This window comes from Enhydra lutris, unplaced genomic scaffold (assembly GCF_002288905.1).
Source record: "Enhydra lutris kenyoni isolate GAN:26980312 unplaced genomic scaffold, ASM228890v2 scaffoldscaffold9, whole genome shotgun sequence".
Lineage (NCBI taxonomy): Eukaryota > Metazoa > Chordata > Mammalia > Carnivora > Mustelidae > Enhydra > Enhydra lutris.
The window spans coordinates 2,968,735-2,985,904 of NW_019154093.1; the positions used below are offsets into that span (position 1 = coordinate 2,968,735).

Genomic DNA, 17,170 nt, shown 5'->3' on the forward strand with positions numbered 1-17,170 from the left:
GAATGAGCCCGACTCGGGGAGGGAGCCGCAGGGGCCCACCAGCACCACTGCCGCCATGGAGAAGTGAGGCACAGGGCAAGGAACCACACCAAAACACTGGGGGAGGAGTGGGCAGAGCCCCCTGAGGGCCACACTTGCCTCCAGCCCGAGATGACACTTGTGAGACACTGGGGGTTTGATCGGGGAAGGGAGGGGACTCTCACTCCCTCTTCGGAGTCCTGGCAGACAGACAGGGCCTGGCGATGAGCAGGGGCTCTGAAGCGAGACTGCTTGGGTCCAGATCCCAGTCCTGGCCCTCAGGAGCTGTGCGGCCCTGGGTGAGTACATCCACCTCTCTGAGGCAGTTTCCTCCCTACAAAATGGGCATAATAACAGTACCAAACTCAAAGGGTTGGGAGGATGAAATGAGATTATCCAAATGGGTCCTTGCCCCAAAGCCCGGCTACTTCTCAGCTTGTCGAATGCAGATGCTCCATGAATACTTGCAGGAGGGAAGGATGCAGAAACGAAGGCAACCTGAGTCCCAAGAGAACAGGTGTGGGTGAGAAGACGGGGCAGTCGGAGCCTCAAGTGGTGGCCATGGTGCCAAAGGGCCCAGCAGCTCCTCTGAAGGTTACACGGACAGTCACGTGTGAGCCAGGAACCCTACCCCCAGGGTGCGCACCCGAGGGAAGGGAAAATGCACGAACACATACGTTTAAAAAAAAAAAAAAAATAGCCGCCTTCTTCATGACGGGCACAAAGTGGAACTGAGCCAGACGTCCGTCCGCTGACAGTAAGTGAAAGATGGCCAAGTCCACACCACGGAATTCTAAGCCACAAAGAAAGTAGCGAAGTCCCCGCACCCGCTGCCACGTGGATGAAGCTGGGAAACGTTACACGGAGCGAAAGAAGTCGTGCGCAGAAGACCACACCGCGTGAGAGGCCGCCCCCACGGGCCGTGCCAGGCAGGTCCACAGAGACAGAAAGGACAAGAGATGGCTTAGGGCTGGGGGACTGGGGAGAGATGGCAGGGACTGCTGAAAAGGTACGGGCTTGCTTTCGGGGGTGAGAAAAATGTGTTAAAATTGGGGATGGCCGCACAACTCTGTAAATGTACTAACATCCCCTGAACTAGATGCTTTAGATGGTACACTGGATGGCATGTGAGTCAGATCTCAATAAAGCTGCTGTTTGAAGGGATAACAAAAGGATGAGCGTGAGATTGAGGCTCAGAGAGGGTAAGGAACTTGTCCAGGGTCACACAGCAGAGCCCAGACTCAAACACTCAGATGGAAGAGGAGGTAAGCTTTCCCCCTGCTCACCAACTTTCCCATCTGCATATCTCCCCAACCACAACCCAGGTGAAGCTTCCCCAGGCATTCCCCACCCGCCTCCCACTCCCACCATCCAGAAGGGCAAATGGACTCTGCAGACCACAAGTGGGAGAGGCCCAGCACTGTGACTGCCTCCTCTGTGCTTGTCAAAAGCCACTTTGTTGAGTGAGACCACTGGGAGGGGGCAGGCCTGGCCCAGAGTGACCCCAAGAGAAGGTGAGACAGCTCCAAACTCAGGCTGACCACCCTCTCCACCCCTCTATAGCAGCGCCGCACCCCCCCAGTCCTCAGAGGTTCCATGGTACCCTCTGTCCACGCAGCTGGCCCCTGGTTGCTCTCAGGGAGAGGCATGAGTATGTGGCCTTGCCAGGAAAGGGGGCAGGAGTTGGGGCAGGGCCCAGTGGTAAAGCCTGTCTGAAGCTAAGACAAGCATGACTGTCCCCTGCCCCCTATGGCTGCCTAAAGCAGTCTTGAAGACAGACACGACTCTGGGCGCCCCCCCCCCGCCCATGCCACGCTCCACAAGGCTCCAAAGCACCAGCCCCTGCCTATCTCAGCTGGCAGCCGCCCCCCGCCCCACCGCCGCTGGTTCCCACCCTCTACTGGGCACACAGTGGCCTATCTATCCCGTGGGCTAGCTGTGTCTGATGGGTGCTCTGTACCCCCTGCATACCCCTACGACGTGGAACTCAGGTGTGAAGCTCCCACCCACCTAGTCCCTGGTTCCAGCCCACTGCCTTGGCACCTGCTCTGTCCCCAGCTCTGGTCCCCCATCCAAGCACCGTGAGGGAAAAGGTGACCTCATAGAGCCTCATGGCACAGACGTGGAGCGTGGGCCACGAAGGGTCCCAAGGGGGGGGGTGTTGAAAGTCCCGGGAGGAAGTGGAAGGTGCCGGAGAAAACCACAGTGCCCCACATCCCCTCCCCTGACATCATCTACCCAGCCTCCTGTGGGTCCAGCACAACTTCCTGTCCAGCCGTCCGCTGCCCAAAGGCAAAGCCTCTCCACTGAGCTCAGATGGAGTGTGATGCTCACTAGGGATATAAGGACCCCGAATGTCCTGGCCCCCAAGGGCCCTGCAGCCCAATGAGGCAGACCTTCCTCTCCTCACCTGTCACTTGACCATGGCTTCCCTGACCAGTGCTCCTTTGGGTCTCACCTGTCCCCTCACCCAACCCTCTGCAGGCCAGTCACGCTCCAGCCCTGGGCTCCTACCATCCGAGCTGCAGTCCCACCGGCCTGCTCCCCGAAGGGTGCTCCCCAGGGCCAGCCCCGCCCCAGAACAGAGAGAGGCCCCACAGAGGGTTGGATGAGGCCCACCGGTCCGGCCCAGGGCCTGGAGCAGACAGCGCCTGCAGGAGAAGGGCGGGCTGCGGAAGTGGGGCGCAAAGCCAGGACAGCTCGGAAGAGCTAATACCAAGACACCATCCCACTCCTCAAACTCCAGGACGAGGACAGCGGTCACGACTGTCCCCTCCGTGGTCACAAAGGCCTCTCGTGACACCACTGGCCCCGGGATGGCCAGTCCTGGTTACCAGCTCTGGGCGCTATAATGTGAGGCTTTCTGGGCTAAGAAAGCCCAGTCCTCGCAACTGCCCCACAGTGAGGCGACCAGCGCCCAACTTCACGGAAGGCGCACAGTGAGCAGCCCGAGGTCACCCTGCAGACTGGCAGAGGTCATGGTCAGAGCCCAAGTGGGGCCAGCGCACCGTCTATCTCAGCCACCCCCCCCCACATTCATCCAAACATCAGCTGGGCAGGAGGGGTGAAGGGGGCACCCAGCCCGCACAATCTTGGGGCCCCTCCCTCCCACCGTGTGCCAGGGACAGTCACCTCTGGACCGTAGTCCACACTGCCCCCGACCAGGAGCACCTTCACCACACCGCATGACCTAACAGCACTTCTCAGCACCAATGCTGCCACCCCCACTTAGCAGCCCTGACCACTCCCCTTCCCCCAGAAATGCCAGTGGTACCCCGTTATTGTGACAGCCAAAAATGTCCTGGCACCCTTCCCAACGCCCAGGCACTGACACCTTCAATGCCCAACTCAGGCCTCCCTTAGTCCTGGAAGCTTCCCCCTCCCACCCTGTCCCAGTGGCCCCACCACCCCTGCTCAGGGCCCCAGATTCAGCATGTCCTGCTGGGCCACATCTTACCATGCAGTTCAGAGATGTTGTGGCCAAAAACAGGGTTCCCAGACATGAGAATCCCCGGGACACCTTGGGCAGAAGATTCCGACACAGGGTCAGCAGCAGGTAAGTAGTTAAAGGAAGGGACCGCCTCCCCGGGCTTCCCTGATCCCAGCTGTCACCTTACTCAGGGGACACACAGCCATGCCCATCTCCCCCCTCCGCAGGATGTCTGTTCCCTGGGTTCTGTGAAGGTCATATAACAGAACCTCTGAAGGAACCCGAGGTTTGAGTTTGCAGTGTCCCTGGAGGTCAGGCAGAAGACAAAGCTCCGTGTCCCTCTGCCCCCAGCCCCCGCCCTTGCCTTAATCACCGCTAAGGAGGCCAGATGACCAGCTGCCCCTCTGGCCTGGGCTCCCCAGACTCTGGGATTAAGATCTGGGATTAAGGACGGACATGGTCCTGGTAGCTCAGAGGCCCGACAGCGTGCATGTGCACGCGCGTGTGCGTGTGGACACGTGGGCATACCAGTGGACACGTGCAAGCACACTCGGGGTATTTCCAGGCATGCTGTGGGTACTGTCACGTGTGTGCACCTGCTGGTGGTCTTAGACACCTGTTGGGTCTGGCTCTGTTTACATGAGAGCTACATGTGCCTGGGGGATGGGGTTGTATGCGTGTTGCTGTCCATGTGTGCCTCTGTGTGTTCAATACATACGTGGGTCTTCTCTCCACGTGTGTGTGTCCACAGGGCAAGGGGGTGTGCTAGGGTCTGCATTCCCCTTCAAAGACACAGATGGGCCCACACGCATGCACATTTCTATGTGTGCCTCGACCTCCCCGAGGTAGGGAGGGCATCTCCCAACTCGTCCCACTACTCTCCCAGGAGCTGCTCAGGTCCACGCCATCCAAGGTGTTGGGGGCGAGTTCCCCACAGCTGAGAAGGGGAGAGGGAGCAACCTGGTTGTCCTAGGTCACCAAGACTGGCCACACTCGAGGCACTAAAACAAGGGAGTAGGCATGGGGACACCAGGGCCCCACGCATTAGCACAGATGCCCAGGGACACTGTCACACACATGCACATGTACACAAATCCTGCCCCTTGCCTAGACCGAAGCTGAACCAAGGCCTAAGCCCCACAGGGAAAAAGGATTCCCATGGGCTCCGGCATCACCTCACAGACGGTCCCCTGAACACAGATTCTGGATCTGAGACCGTCCCCAGCTGGCCTCCCAGCTCCCCCGCCTCAGTGAGAACAGGACTCAGTCAAGCCAGGGCTCAGCTCCCAGAGGCCCCCAAGGAGCCCAGGAGGAGCCGTTCTGCCTTCACCGCTGGGGGGCCCCGAACAGTCCAGGGCTGTCTTTGGGCCTCGTGTCCTCAGGTGAACCGCAAAGTGGAAGGCTGATTTCCTGTAGCCCTCCGCCCTTACAACAGCACTTCTGCAGGGGTGGACGAAAGCATGGGGAGGGTAGGAGGGTAGGGAGGAGTCTGGGTCCAGGAGGGTTTAGAGTAAAGAAGAGTCCCTCTGGTTCTGATGCTGCAAGACCCATCCCCCAGGGGGCTTCTCAGGTCCTGGCCCCACTGATGTGGCAGCCAGGGAGGTCCCAACCAGTGAGGGAGGAGTGGAGCAGGGGGCTCTGGGGAAGCAGAGCAGGAGGGAGGAGAGAGGGAGGAGGGTGGGAGGCAGAGAGGGAAGGAGAGGAGCAGGGGGATGATCTCTGGTAACCAAGCTTGAGCCTCCAGAAGCCCACGGTGTGTCCATCTTCCAGAATGGTGGAGGCCAGAAGGACCTGGGGTGACCCCCTCCCCCAGGTAAATGAGGCAGGAAGGCTGTGTCTCTGCTGCCAGCCTCCACACTCCTCAGCCCCAAGTTCAGGGATCCCAGGAGCAGGGGCTGGGGAGAAGAACAGGTGTGCGGCCAGGCGACAGGATGTGTGAAAGGAAATGATGCAGGACTGTCGGGACTTGGGGAGGGAAAGCAGGTAGTCCGCGGGAAGGAGGAACCGGGAGATGATGTAAGGGCTGATAGCGGCTGCTAATGCCACAAAGTCACCAAGGGAGGGCTCCCAGGAGGTGACGGTGGGACCCCGCAGGAGCCAGGAGCTAGGGCAGAACGCAACGGAGCTGGGGCTCCGCAGAGAATCCCAACACATGGGAAGAGGGGCTCGGCCCAGAAATCCAGAAGGAGGGAAGAGAGAAGGAGCTAAAGAAGGGCTCACGGTGCTTGAGAGCTGGGGAGAGGTCGATAAGGGATTCCCAGAGGAGAGGACAGCCGTGCTGGGTTTTGGAGGATGAGTAGGAGTTCTCTGGAGAAGGGAACAGTCCACAGAGCGTGAACAGCACGTGGCTAGAGTGAAGATGAAAGAAATGATGTCATCCTCTGTGCCCAGGAAGCAGCTGGGAGTCACGGGGTGGGGAGCAGCGAGGGTATAGAGGGCTGAGGGAGAAGCTGGAGAAGTCCACTGGATGTGCTGACAGGAATCCATCTGGCATCGAGTCTTGGGGGAGGGACGGCTTCCCGGGAGAGAAGGGTGGGAGCTGGGCCTGCCATCTGGGCCAAAGAGACACAGGTCAATAGCAGAAACATGGTACAAGGGATGGGGCCCTTCCTGCGGGTCAGGAGACACAGTTCTTAGTCCCAGCGCAGCAACTGACTTGCGGGGTTACTCTGGGCCAGCCCTCTACCTCTCTCAGCTTCCGTCTCCCCACGTGCAAAATAAGGCTGAACCGCCAGATCCCGGAAGAGCCTTGCTAGGACTAGAAATCACTCCTTTGGCCTCAGTTTCCCCTTCAGGACAATGAACAAGCTGAACAAGAGTGCTTCCAAGGGCCCTTTCAGCTGAAAGCCTCGTCGGCCCTCTGATCTCTCCCCAGCCTAGGATGGCCTCAGCCCACGACCCCACCTAGACAGAAGACAGGCACCAGAGGAAAGACCTGTGGGGGAAGCCAAAAGCCCCCAGACCTGGATCAGGGCCTCTCCCACAGCGGCCACCCAGGTTCAGGCACCGAACAAGACATGACAGGCCCTAAACTCACCCTCTCAGGGCCCTACACGTCACCGTTCACGATGCACGAGGGAGCGCTGGGCAGTGCCTCTACACCAGAGAGCGTTCTAGACTGCCTGCGTTCCAATCCTAGTAAGTACGCCACTCTGTGAGCCCAGACAAGTCCCTTAACCTCTCTGTGCCTCAGTTTCCTCTTTCGTGAAATCACCATAATGGTACCTATTTCGTAAGGCTGTTGTCAGGGTTCCGTGAGCTTTTATATGTAAAACGTCTGGCGGAGAACCCTGCACCAGGCAGGCATTCAGAAGACATAATTCAATATTAATACTACCACGTCTGTGCTCCTGTTGGCACCCCTGCCAGCCCCTCGGGGCCGTGGGGCTGCACCCACTTCAAGACCAACACCCCCTACAGCAGGAGGGAATCTAAATGTCCTGGTTTGGGCTCAAAGCCCACCCGGAAGTCTTTGAAGCCGATGCCCCATGGGCTTCAACCGTTCAGTCCCAGAACCCAGATCCCACCCCCCCACCCCCCCACCCCCACACAGGGCCAGGTACCCCGCAGGCGCCCAGTGAATGTATTAAATGCAAGGAACAACACACTCTCGTGAAAAACAGCAGCCCCCTCGGGCAATGGCTTCTCAACCCCACCGGCAGGTGTGTCCCCACCTCCACATATGGCTCTCCTCCCTGAGCTGGGAACTGCTGCTTTTAACCACACCCGGATCTGCCATGACCTTTCCTACCTCTAAGCCTTCGTCCACCCTGGTCCCCTCTCATTGTGCTGGTACACCCTTCAAGGCCTGGTACAAAGGACACCTCCCCCGTGGAGCCCTCCCTGATACTCCAGAGTCAAAACCAACCCCTCCTTCCTCTGATTCACGACCCTCAGCCCCTCACAGGTGCCGGCTCCCTCCCCTAACTGGGAGCTTCCTAAGGTCAGAGGCCAGGTTAAGCTCCCTAAGGCCTCTGAGTGCTCAGCACAGGCCAGACACAGAGGGGATATCAGTAAATAGCAGATAAAGTAACTGGCAGGTCAGCAGCACTGTAGGGACAAGGACCCAGGTACTGGACTCCCTGCCCAGTGCTCCTCCCCTATCCAGGAGACCAGACTCACAGCCCAGCCCCCTGGATTTGACAGATCACATCCCAGAGGCTGGGAAGAGAGGCGGTGTTCAGGGTGATGGGTGAGGAAAGAGGCTCGTCCTACCCTGGCCCAAGAGGAACCACAGACAGGCCACGTGAAGGAAACAAGCTTCCTCTCCTCCCCACCCATCTGCCCCCCACCCAGCACAGCTCTCCCTTCCCAAAGGGGTCACCCCGGGCCAAGCCCTGGACTCATGTCTGATAGTTCCTCAAATGTGAAGACTGGAAGGGTTCCTGGGTCACCCAGTCCAACCTCCCCACTGCACAGATGAAGAAAGTAGAGGCTCAGGGGGGGTAAAGCTGCCCGTGGTCACTTGACAGGCCAGCAGCAGACTCACCTCTGAAACGTTAGGATCTTAGAGAAAACATACCTAATGTAAGAAAAGTCAAAATAACTCTCCAGGAGCAGCTTCCTTTTACCCAGCTGCCAACCAGGTAACTGGCCGCACCTCCCCCAACAGCAGCCTCCCCCCAGCCTAGTGAGCGAGGCCTTACTGGCCCTCTGAGCCGTGGAGAAGACCGCAGCTTGCCCAAGTCCACGGCAGACTGGGACTGGAACCCGGCTGGGACGGGGGAAGCGGGGGCTCCCTCCCTGCTTCTCTTCAGGACCTGCCCCTGAAGCCTCGCACACAGGCCCAGGCCTAACACACACCCACCACCAACACACATCTCCCCGGACAAGGCTCGGCGACAAGACGCAGGACACACACACGAGATACGCCTGCACACCCACAGCCCCCAGCGGAGGGCCCAGCACACAGCAGATGCTCAAAAATGGCTGCAAAATGAACAAATTCATCAGGCAGAAGACGCCCCCATGTGAGAATGTGGGGTCCCGCCCCCAACATTACAGCATCTCCTGCCAGCGGCCTCAGTTTGGGCTCACTGCTTACCTTCTAGGGCCTCTGGGTCCCCATCTGCAAAATGGGGTAACAACACCCCCCTCCCAGGGTCACAGTAAGGACTGAGATGCCACACGGTGAGCACAGGAACCACACACCCTGTAGGTACTGGTCATTGCCACTGTCCTATGGTTGTCACCATCTGTGCCTGTCTTCCCAACGCAGGGAGCATCTTTTTTTTTTTTTTTAAGATCTTATTTATGTACATGAGAGAGACAAAGAGAAGGAAAGAGAGAAAGAAAGAGAGCACAGAGGCAAAGGGAGAAGCAGACTCCCCACTGAGCAGAGAGCCCAACATGGGGCTGGATCCCAGGACCCGGAAATCACAACCTGAGCTGAAGGCAGATGCTCAACCCACTGAGCCACCCAGGCGCTCACCCAACACAGGACACATCTGGAGGGCCAGAGCCAGAATTCAGAAGCAGACACCCGACCTCCACCTCCACGGCAGCCAGGCCCCAAGGAGGGGGCAGCCCCCGCTTGGTAGGCTGGTGAAGGGCAGCTGGGAACATGGGCGCCTATCCCCAGCCATGGGCCCTGCCGGGGGACAGCAGCACGTGGGTTCTGCCAAGCACCCTGACAAACAAGACTATCCTTCCCTGCTCCCAGGAGAATGGCCCTGTCTCCTCAGCCCCCGAATCCTCCATCCGAATTCCCCCACACCCCAGCCCAAGGACGAGCACCACAAGCCACCTGCAGGCCCACTGGCGATCAGTTTGCCGCAATCAGATTTCCCAGATCCCACTGGTGACTGATCCTAAATTATTCCTATTAAAGTCTTGGCTGGGAAGCAGGGCTGGGGGCGGGGCGTAGGATGGGGGTGCTGGTGGATGGTGCAAGGGGTAGACTGAGCTCTAGGGGAGCTTGGGCTGACGCTGATCCCAGAGTGAAGCAAGCCCACTGCCCATCCCCGAAGCAGAAGAAAGGCCCTAACTAGCGTGATCCCCCACCCCACCCCTCCCCATCCCCATCCCGTCTGCGGAAACCCTGGCCCCAAAGGGGTGTGATGACAGGGGCAGCAGTGGGACAGAAAGGACTCCAGAGAGGGCGAAGGGGTAACTGAACACGGGTCTCCGCTGGGACCTGGCTGGGCGAGCCCTGGTGAGTGGCTTTACAGCTGAGCCTTCTCCATGGGCTGAGCGGAATGCCACAGCCTTTGCGAGCGGCCAAGGGCTGGGCAAGCCCACCCAAGACTGAATAACCAGCCCCAACCCTTGGCCAACGCTCCAGGCCGCCTCTGGGCTTCAGGACCCCCACCTGTGAGATGGCAGCTTCTCCCTTCCAGGCCAGCTCCCACCTCCAGGGTTCTGCTTGGGTCAGCCTTGATCATTCCAGCTTGGTTCCCACTCCCAGCCCCAAAAAGCAATTCTGCAGTGAGATGGAGCGAGGGACAGGAAAAGAGCAAAACCAAAGCGGGGAAATGGAAGAAATAGGCATTTGCAGGAGTGCCCACTCCTTATCAGGCTCTCTATTGTTTCCGGTGGTTCACACTCAAGCAACTCTCAAGAGAGAGGTTCTCTGAGCCCATTTGGAACAAGAGAACGAGGCTCAGAGAGGCTAAGAGAACTTGCCAAGATTACACAGCTAGAAAGTCACAGAACCAGGATTTCAACCCTGGTCCAGTTGGCTCTGGGGCCCCTGCTCCTTCTATGACCTCACGATACACCCTCAGGTGTGGAGACCCCAAAACAGATGGCACCAAGGCCCAGCTGGGGGTCCCAGGGTGGAAAGAAGGCAGCCCTTGGCCAGCTGGGTCACAGAGGCAGTAGAACCCTCTCCACCTGGCACAGAAGGCCAAGCACGGGCCTTCCCCGTCCCCCTGCCATCAGCAGCCAGGTAGGGAAAAGGCCAGATGGTTGGTCAGGGGCCACCCCCCACTCCCATCCTGCAGCTGGGCCCTTGGCCACTGCTGCCCAGACTCCCCCGTAATCACAGCTTCCTGTTTGGCGTTGAGACTCGCCTGGTCAGTGGGGGGAGGGAAGCAGCCACCCCTCTGGCCAGGGCCTGCTCTGGAGGGAGGGGGGAGCCGGAAGTAAAGGCCCCCCAGCCTCCCAGAATCTTCGGAGTCTGGGAGCCAAGGCAGCCCCCCCTCCCTACAAGGAGGCCAGTCAACAAATATTTACCAGGCGCTGGCCTAATGTTCCCACGATGTGGTGGACTGTTAGTGGGGGCAGCAAGACAAGCGTGGTAGTCCAAGACCAGCCCTGACCCCGCCCCCTGTGGGGCTGGAGTGGGGCAGGAACTCAGGACAGTTCCTGGCACCCTGCCCTCCCTCCCAGCTCCCCCCACACCGCTGCTCCCAGACACAAAATCACAGGCTTCCAAAGCAACTGAGCTGGAGCCCAGGGCCGCCGCGCCTCTGTCCCACCCCGATGTGGTGGCAGGCGCCCCCACAGTCAGACCGCAGGCCCACCCTGCGCAGCCCCCAGGCGCCTCCCAGCCCACGGGCACAAGCCGGCGCCCAGCAAACTCCTGCCAGTCTGGCTGTCCCTCAACCCACCTCCAAAGGAGAGAACACGAAGCCCCATTCCAGGGTCCACGCCCCCCAGTCCTGGTTTCCTTCCCTCACCCACTCACTCCTTCACTCAAACCCTCCAATTCTGTGCCAGGTGCGCAGCTGGCCTTGGGGTTCAGCAAAGACAAAAGCCACAAAGCCTGCCTGCGGGGGCTCACAGTCTATAAGGGAACCATTCAGGCTGTAGGAGACCCACCAAGTCACTAAGGCCGCAGGGAACCTTGGGGACAAGGGGGACACGGCTCAGGGACAGGGCAGCAGGGATGAAGATTTGGGCTGGGCCCGTGACAGCAGACCGAGGGTGAGGGGGGATTAAACGCAGGCCCGGTCACCTGTGCAGAGGGTGAGCCCCAACACCAGGGGCATCCCATGCGTGCCCAGGGAATGGCGGGATTTTAGACCCCTCTTCTGTGCCAGGACCAGACCTGAGTCCTGCCCCCTCATCCTGCACAGTCTTCAATGCTCTCCCTTAGCCCAAACTCAGGACCCTCAAAGTCACCCACTGTAGAGATGACAAAACCTTGTGAGGTGGGAGAAGAGCAAGGGCCCCGGGGCCAAGTCCTCATTGAGCCCTGCCCCCACCTGCAACTTGTGGCTACTGTCACCCACCCCAAAGGCCAGGGTGAGAGCAGAGGTGAAAAGACAGAGGACACACCCAGCAGAGCCTGGTGAAGAGAGAGCCCTGTGAAACAGTGGATAAAGTGAGCTTCATGGGGGGTGGGGTAAGGAGGCCCCAGGGAGGAGCATCTTGTCCAAGGCCACAGAGCGAGAAGGGGTAAATGCAGAATGAAGCCCAGTTCTCTCAGCACGGCAGGCCCTGGCTTCACCCAGCTCGGCTACTTTCCAGCTGTGTGGCCATGGGCAAGTCACTGAACCTCTCTGTGCCTTCATTTCCATAAAACGGAGGTTCTCATTCCCACCTCCCAAATTATCATGAGGATTAAATGAGCCAATACAGAATGAGTGCTTAGCGGGCAGGGCTCTCTGTGCAAGTTAGTTTGCTGTTCATGTCATTAAGCCCTCCCCAGATCGTGCCCACAGCCCTTGGGGGAGGAGTGGGCGACAAAGACAAATGGAGACTTCACCCCTCCAGTCCCAGCTGCCTCAGTCTGCTCCAAGCCTCAGCAATCCTACTGGGGCCCCTTCTAGAATGACCCAAAGCAGCAGCGAGGCCTGGGTGGGGAAGGGGGTTCCCAGCTCTGGTGGGAGGGTTTGGAGGGACGCCTGTGGCAGGGCCAGGCTTCTAAGGAGCTCTGTCTCCACCTTGCTCTCCACAGGTGCCCCAGCATTTTCCAGAGCCCAAGCCCAGAACTGCCCTACCCCAGTGCTGCCTGGGGCCCCCAGGGACCCCATGTCCCAGTCCATGAGGTGGGAGGAGCCATCTGTTTTCAAAAGGCCACACGGCTTTTTTCTTTCTTTTTTAAGATTTTATTTATTTATCTAATTGAGAGAGAGAGAGCACAAGTGGGAGGGAGGGGCAGATGGAGAAGTAGAACCCCACTGAGTAGGGAGCCCGACTTGGGCTCAATCCCAGGACCCCAATATCATAACTGGACCCAAAGGCATACCCATAACTGACTGAGCCACCCAGCTGCCCCTAAAATGCTTTTACCTTCAGCAGAGCTCAACCCCACACCAACCCCCAACACAAGGGAAGAAGAAACAAACTGAATTCCCAGATGGCGGCACCATGTCGCTCCCCATCCCAACTCCGCCATGAGAATTTTGTAACCCCGAGTAGCAGTCCTGAAGTATTCGTCCCCAACCGACAAGTATGAGAGCCTCGGGTCAGGACAGGCTACAGCTTGCTCTGTGCCACATGGTGACCACTTTGATGACATATCTCAAAACCTCCTCCTCCAGGAAGCCCTCTCTGACCTCTCCAGGCCCCCTCCTGGAAAAGTCCTGTCTCCCGAAAGCTTGCTAGGCTCTGTTCATTCTACCCAAGGAGCTCATGTCCTCATCACAACATCTCTGTGAGTGAGGTTGGCACTGTTTCAGTCCCTATTTCACAGATGGGGAAGCTAAAACAGAGAAATCCCTTACTCAAAGTCACACACCAGGTGTCTATCCCTGAAGGCCCTGCCACCTTGGGGGCCAAGAGTCAGCAGGCCCCTGTGATGTCCCTGTGTCAGGGCCTGGCCTCCAACAGCCCCAGGGTCCCCAACTTTTAATTTTTACAGTGAGGACAATCTCACTCTGACAACTCAGCATCCAGAGTCAACCAGTGTAGATGGAGGATGAGAAGGGAGCTCTAGGGCAGGGGGAACAGTTGGGGTGGGAAGGGGGGCAGGAACAGGGGGTGGGGCTTCCACAGAATCCCTTGCTTAATTTCCCCTCCCCCCCCCTCACTGCGTCCCCCCGCCCCCGCCCCCGCCCCCGCCATCACACTGCCGGCCTGGGCAATGGCAGCCTTAGAACAAGAAACCAGCATTGGCTGAGTGTGGACTCAGCCAACCACGGGGCTGCATGAACCTCTCTCCTTGTCGTTACTCCCTCGGTCTTGCAGAGATGGAAGCAAGGCACAGAGAGGTTAACTAACTTTCACAAGGTCACACGGCCACAGAGCAGTGAATTCCCATCACTGGGGATATTGAAACATGACTAGATGAAGCCTAAAATCCTTTCCAAGCTTCTACATGAACATGTCTCCAAGCTAGAACTTCTAGAATCCCCACACTCCAAGCCTGTCTGGGTGGTGACAGATGTGGCTCTGAAGGCAGCTATCCCTCAAGAGTCCTGGTCACCTGGTCTCTCAGGAGAGACGACTCCCCAGAGCAGAAGCCAGGACACACACACACACACACACACACACACACACACACACACACACGCTCCCTTTGAAGCTGGTGGGCAGAGCAGGGGTCATCTTGTCCCTCCCCTGCCCAGAGCCAGTCACCACCCATCGATGATGTCCTTAGAGGACCCCACCATGGAGGCCAGGAGCCATCCTGGGTGGGGCCCTTCTGGTCTAACCTCGGTCCCTCCTGCTACAGGCATCTCCTTCTTCCTTCAGGGTGGCACGCCTGGCAGCTGGGACCCACCCTTTACCCTGCTGGCTCCTGGGCCAGGGGAGGTGACACTCCTCCTGGGCAGCCCAACCCTGGGGAAGACGTAAGGTGAGGAGAGGGGCTCCCCCTCCCACCTCAACTGGAGTCCCTCCCAGTCATGCCCACCACCTTGGCCTCCAGGCCCAGACCCAGTGAGGGGGTGTTGCTTTATCTGCTCCTCAGCTGTGGGTCTGAACCACACCCACTCTACTTCGCCCTCAGGTTCAGGGACACCCTGTCTCACTGAGGCCCTCCAGAACAGTCTTCCACCAGCCAGGCACTCCCTTCCTTCCTTCCACCACCCTGTGGGGCACGAATTATATTAGCCTTGTTGTAGGAGTGAGGAACAGTGGTTCAGCAAAGGATGGGACTAGCCCAGGGTCATACAGCTCAAGATTCCTGCCGGGTCTCCAAATATCAAGCCTTTTGTCCTATGCCCCCTTTTCATTCATCTACACATCAAACATTTACTTCTGTGAATGAGCACACGTATCATTTCATCTCACTTCCGAAGACGGTGTTACCAGCCCCATCTTACAGAAGACAAAGTAGAGGCCCAGAGAGATGCGACAGTGTGCCCGAAGTCACAGCATGAGTCAGTGGGGGTGCCAGGATTTGAACCCAAGGCTGGGTTATTTCCAAGATTTTGATTTCAAAACTGGTCTTTCAAAAGCATGGCTGAGAAAGTGACCCAGGCGCTAGGATGGGCTGGGTCCCAGTCCCACCCAGGGACCTCTTCTCAAACCCTGTGGGGGACGACTGGGGATGAGACTACCAGCCCACCAGGCACTGTACTCAACTTGGCATTCAATGCTCCCTCCACCCTTCATTCAGGTCCCAGGTGGGGAAGGCTGTTGAGGAGCTTGTCTGTCCAAGAAGCAAATTCTCGGTCCATGCCTGTCCTCCTCCCATTTTACAGGCCAGCCCACCAAGGCCCATGGAAACATGCAGGGACAGGGTCGACTCCTGGGGGCTGCCTGAGAGACCGGGGTCCTTTTCAGCCTGCGGAATGAGGGACAGGTGCAGCACCTAGAACGAGCCACAGAGACTGGGCCTAGAAACCCCCACCTCATCCCCAGCCCGGGCTCCAGACTTGGCATCTGTGGGGGAACTCACTTGGGACCTAGGTCCCTCAAGGTGGGGAGCTGGCCCTTCTCTAAACCTCCTCCTGCTCCCCCTAATGGAACAGGGACTGAGCTCAACCCCACAGCTGCGTGGTCATTCAAAGGGACACTGAAGGGGTCACCGCGTACACACATACTCCCCTCGCCCTGCACACACTCTGCCCCCCTCGACGGTACGAGCCCCGTGCACAGGGTCACCCATGCAGCCACGAGCACTTGCACACATGCACACACACATTCCCATGGGTCCAAGCACACGCCCACCTCGGAGGTCTCTCCCACACACACACTCACCCCCCCACAACGGGCACCCACAGCCCCAGCCCATAGCTGCCCACCCTGCCGCTGGCACACACAATAGGTCACTCCCACAGGGTCCACATCCAGGTAAGGCAAGGCGGCAGGCAGCCATGTGCTGGGCTGTTGCTCATCCCTCATCCTTCACCCCTACACAGCTCACAGGTCCCAACGCCCCGCGCGGAGGGGATCAGACACACGGGGTCACTCTCACTCACCCCCTCAGGTCACCTTCACGCAAATCACTCTCCACCCCTCCCCCTCTCCGGGCCCCCACTGTCCTTCCCAAAGCGACCCTCGGAGGAACCAAACGCACACCTCCCCGCCCCGGCAGGGAACCCACCCCAATTCTCTAAAAGTGGCCGCGCTCTGGGCACACCCGCGAAGCCAAAGCCACGTTCGCTCCAGACCCACGACACACCCAGCCCGGGCCCCGCGCCCGACGACCCCCCCCCCCCGCCCCGCCGTCAGGCCAGCCCGGCGCCTCTCGACCCGGGGCCGAGGACCCCGCTGGAAAGGGGCGCGGTACTCCGCGCCCCGTGCTCCGGTTCCCGCCGGGCCGCCCGCCGAGGGAGGGGTCCCCAGAGCCCGGAGAAGCGAGCCCCGGAGGCGGCCGGCAGCGGGGACGGCGGGGGCGGCCTCCCCCAGGGGCCAGCCCGGGGGACGAGGAACAAGGGGCTGGGGGGCGCCCGCAGGGGGTGGGGCGCGGGGGCTGGGGGGCGCGCGGAGGTCGGGGGAGGGGGGTGCGGGGGCGGGCTGGGCGGAGGGGGTCGGGGGGAGGGGGGCCCGCGGGAACCGGCGCGCGTCACTCACCCCCGCGGCGCGCCCGGCCAGCAGCAGCAACAGCAGCGGCGGCAGGAGCAGCCCGCGGGCCCCGGGCCCGGCCGCGGCCCCGTTCCCGGCGCCTGCCCCGTGGGCGGCCCCGGCGCGGTGCGGTGGCCCCGGCTTCATGGCGGCGGCGGCGGCGGCGGGCGCCTTTGTTCCCGAGGCGCGGCGCGCGGGGCGGCTGCTCGGCGGCGGCGCGGCCCGGAGGCTGGACCGACGCGCTCCCGGCTCGGGGCTCCCGGCTCGGCGGCCCGGCTCCGCCTCGCAGCTCCGCGCCCACAGCAGCCGCGCCCGCAGGAAGCGTGCGCCGCCGCCGCCGCCGCCGCCACCGCCGCCGCCGCCGCCGCCGCCGGGCCGCCCCCAGAGCGGGCGGAGCGGGAGGAGGGGCGGGGCGGGCCGGAGCGCGCCCCCCGCCCCCCCCCCCCTTCCCCCCCCCCCCCCCCCGCACCCCGACCTCCGCCACCTCGCGCCCTGGCCTTTGCCGGCCCCCGCCACAGTGGCTGCTGTGCGACCTGGGACTCGTGGGCTGCCTCGCTGAGCCTCGACCACAAGGATGGGGATCCAGTAGAACGCTGCGCTCCTCCGAGGACTGGCAGGAGCGCAGGAAAGAAAGGATCCCGCGTGGGAATGCAGGAGGACGGGCCTGGCTCACTGAGGGCCTGAGTAGATGGGTGGCATTTGTGTGATCACTACTAGCTTCTCCGTAAGGGTACCGTTCCTGTGGCTTTTCCGGGTCCCAGGCCAGTGGACACAGTGGGCCAGAGGTCACCCAGGTCCAGGGGCTTGAGTACCTTCAGGACACCTCCGACCACGCCTGGACCTCTCCAGGCCTCCATGTCCCCTGCACACCTGAGGGTT

The 17,170-nt window shown here is 60.3% G+C and overlaps 1 protein-coding gene across 1 annotated transcript in view; it reads right to left on the reverse strand.

Annotated features, from left to right (window-relative positions):
• The window catches only part of LOC111143536 (syndecan 3), a 36,944-nt gene extending 20,600 nt beyond the window's left edge, over positions 1 to 16,344 (reverse strand). Inside the window, exon 1 of the mRNA XM_022497360.1 lies at positions 16,301 to 16,344. The gene's annotated coding sequence lies outside the window, so the exon portion shown is untranslated. The remainder of the gene's footprint in view (positions 1 to 16,300) is intronic.
• Between the last annotated feature and the right edge of the window lie 826 nt (positions 16,345 to 17,170).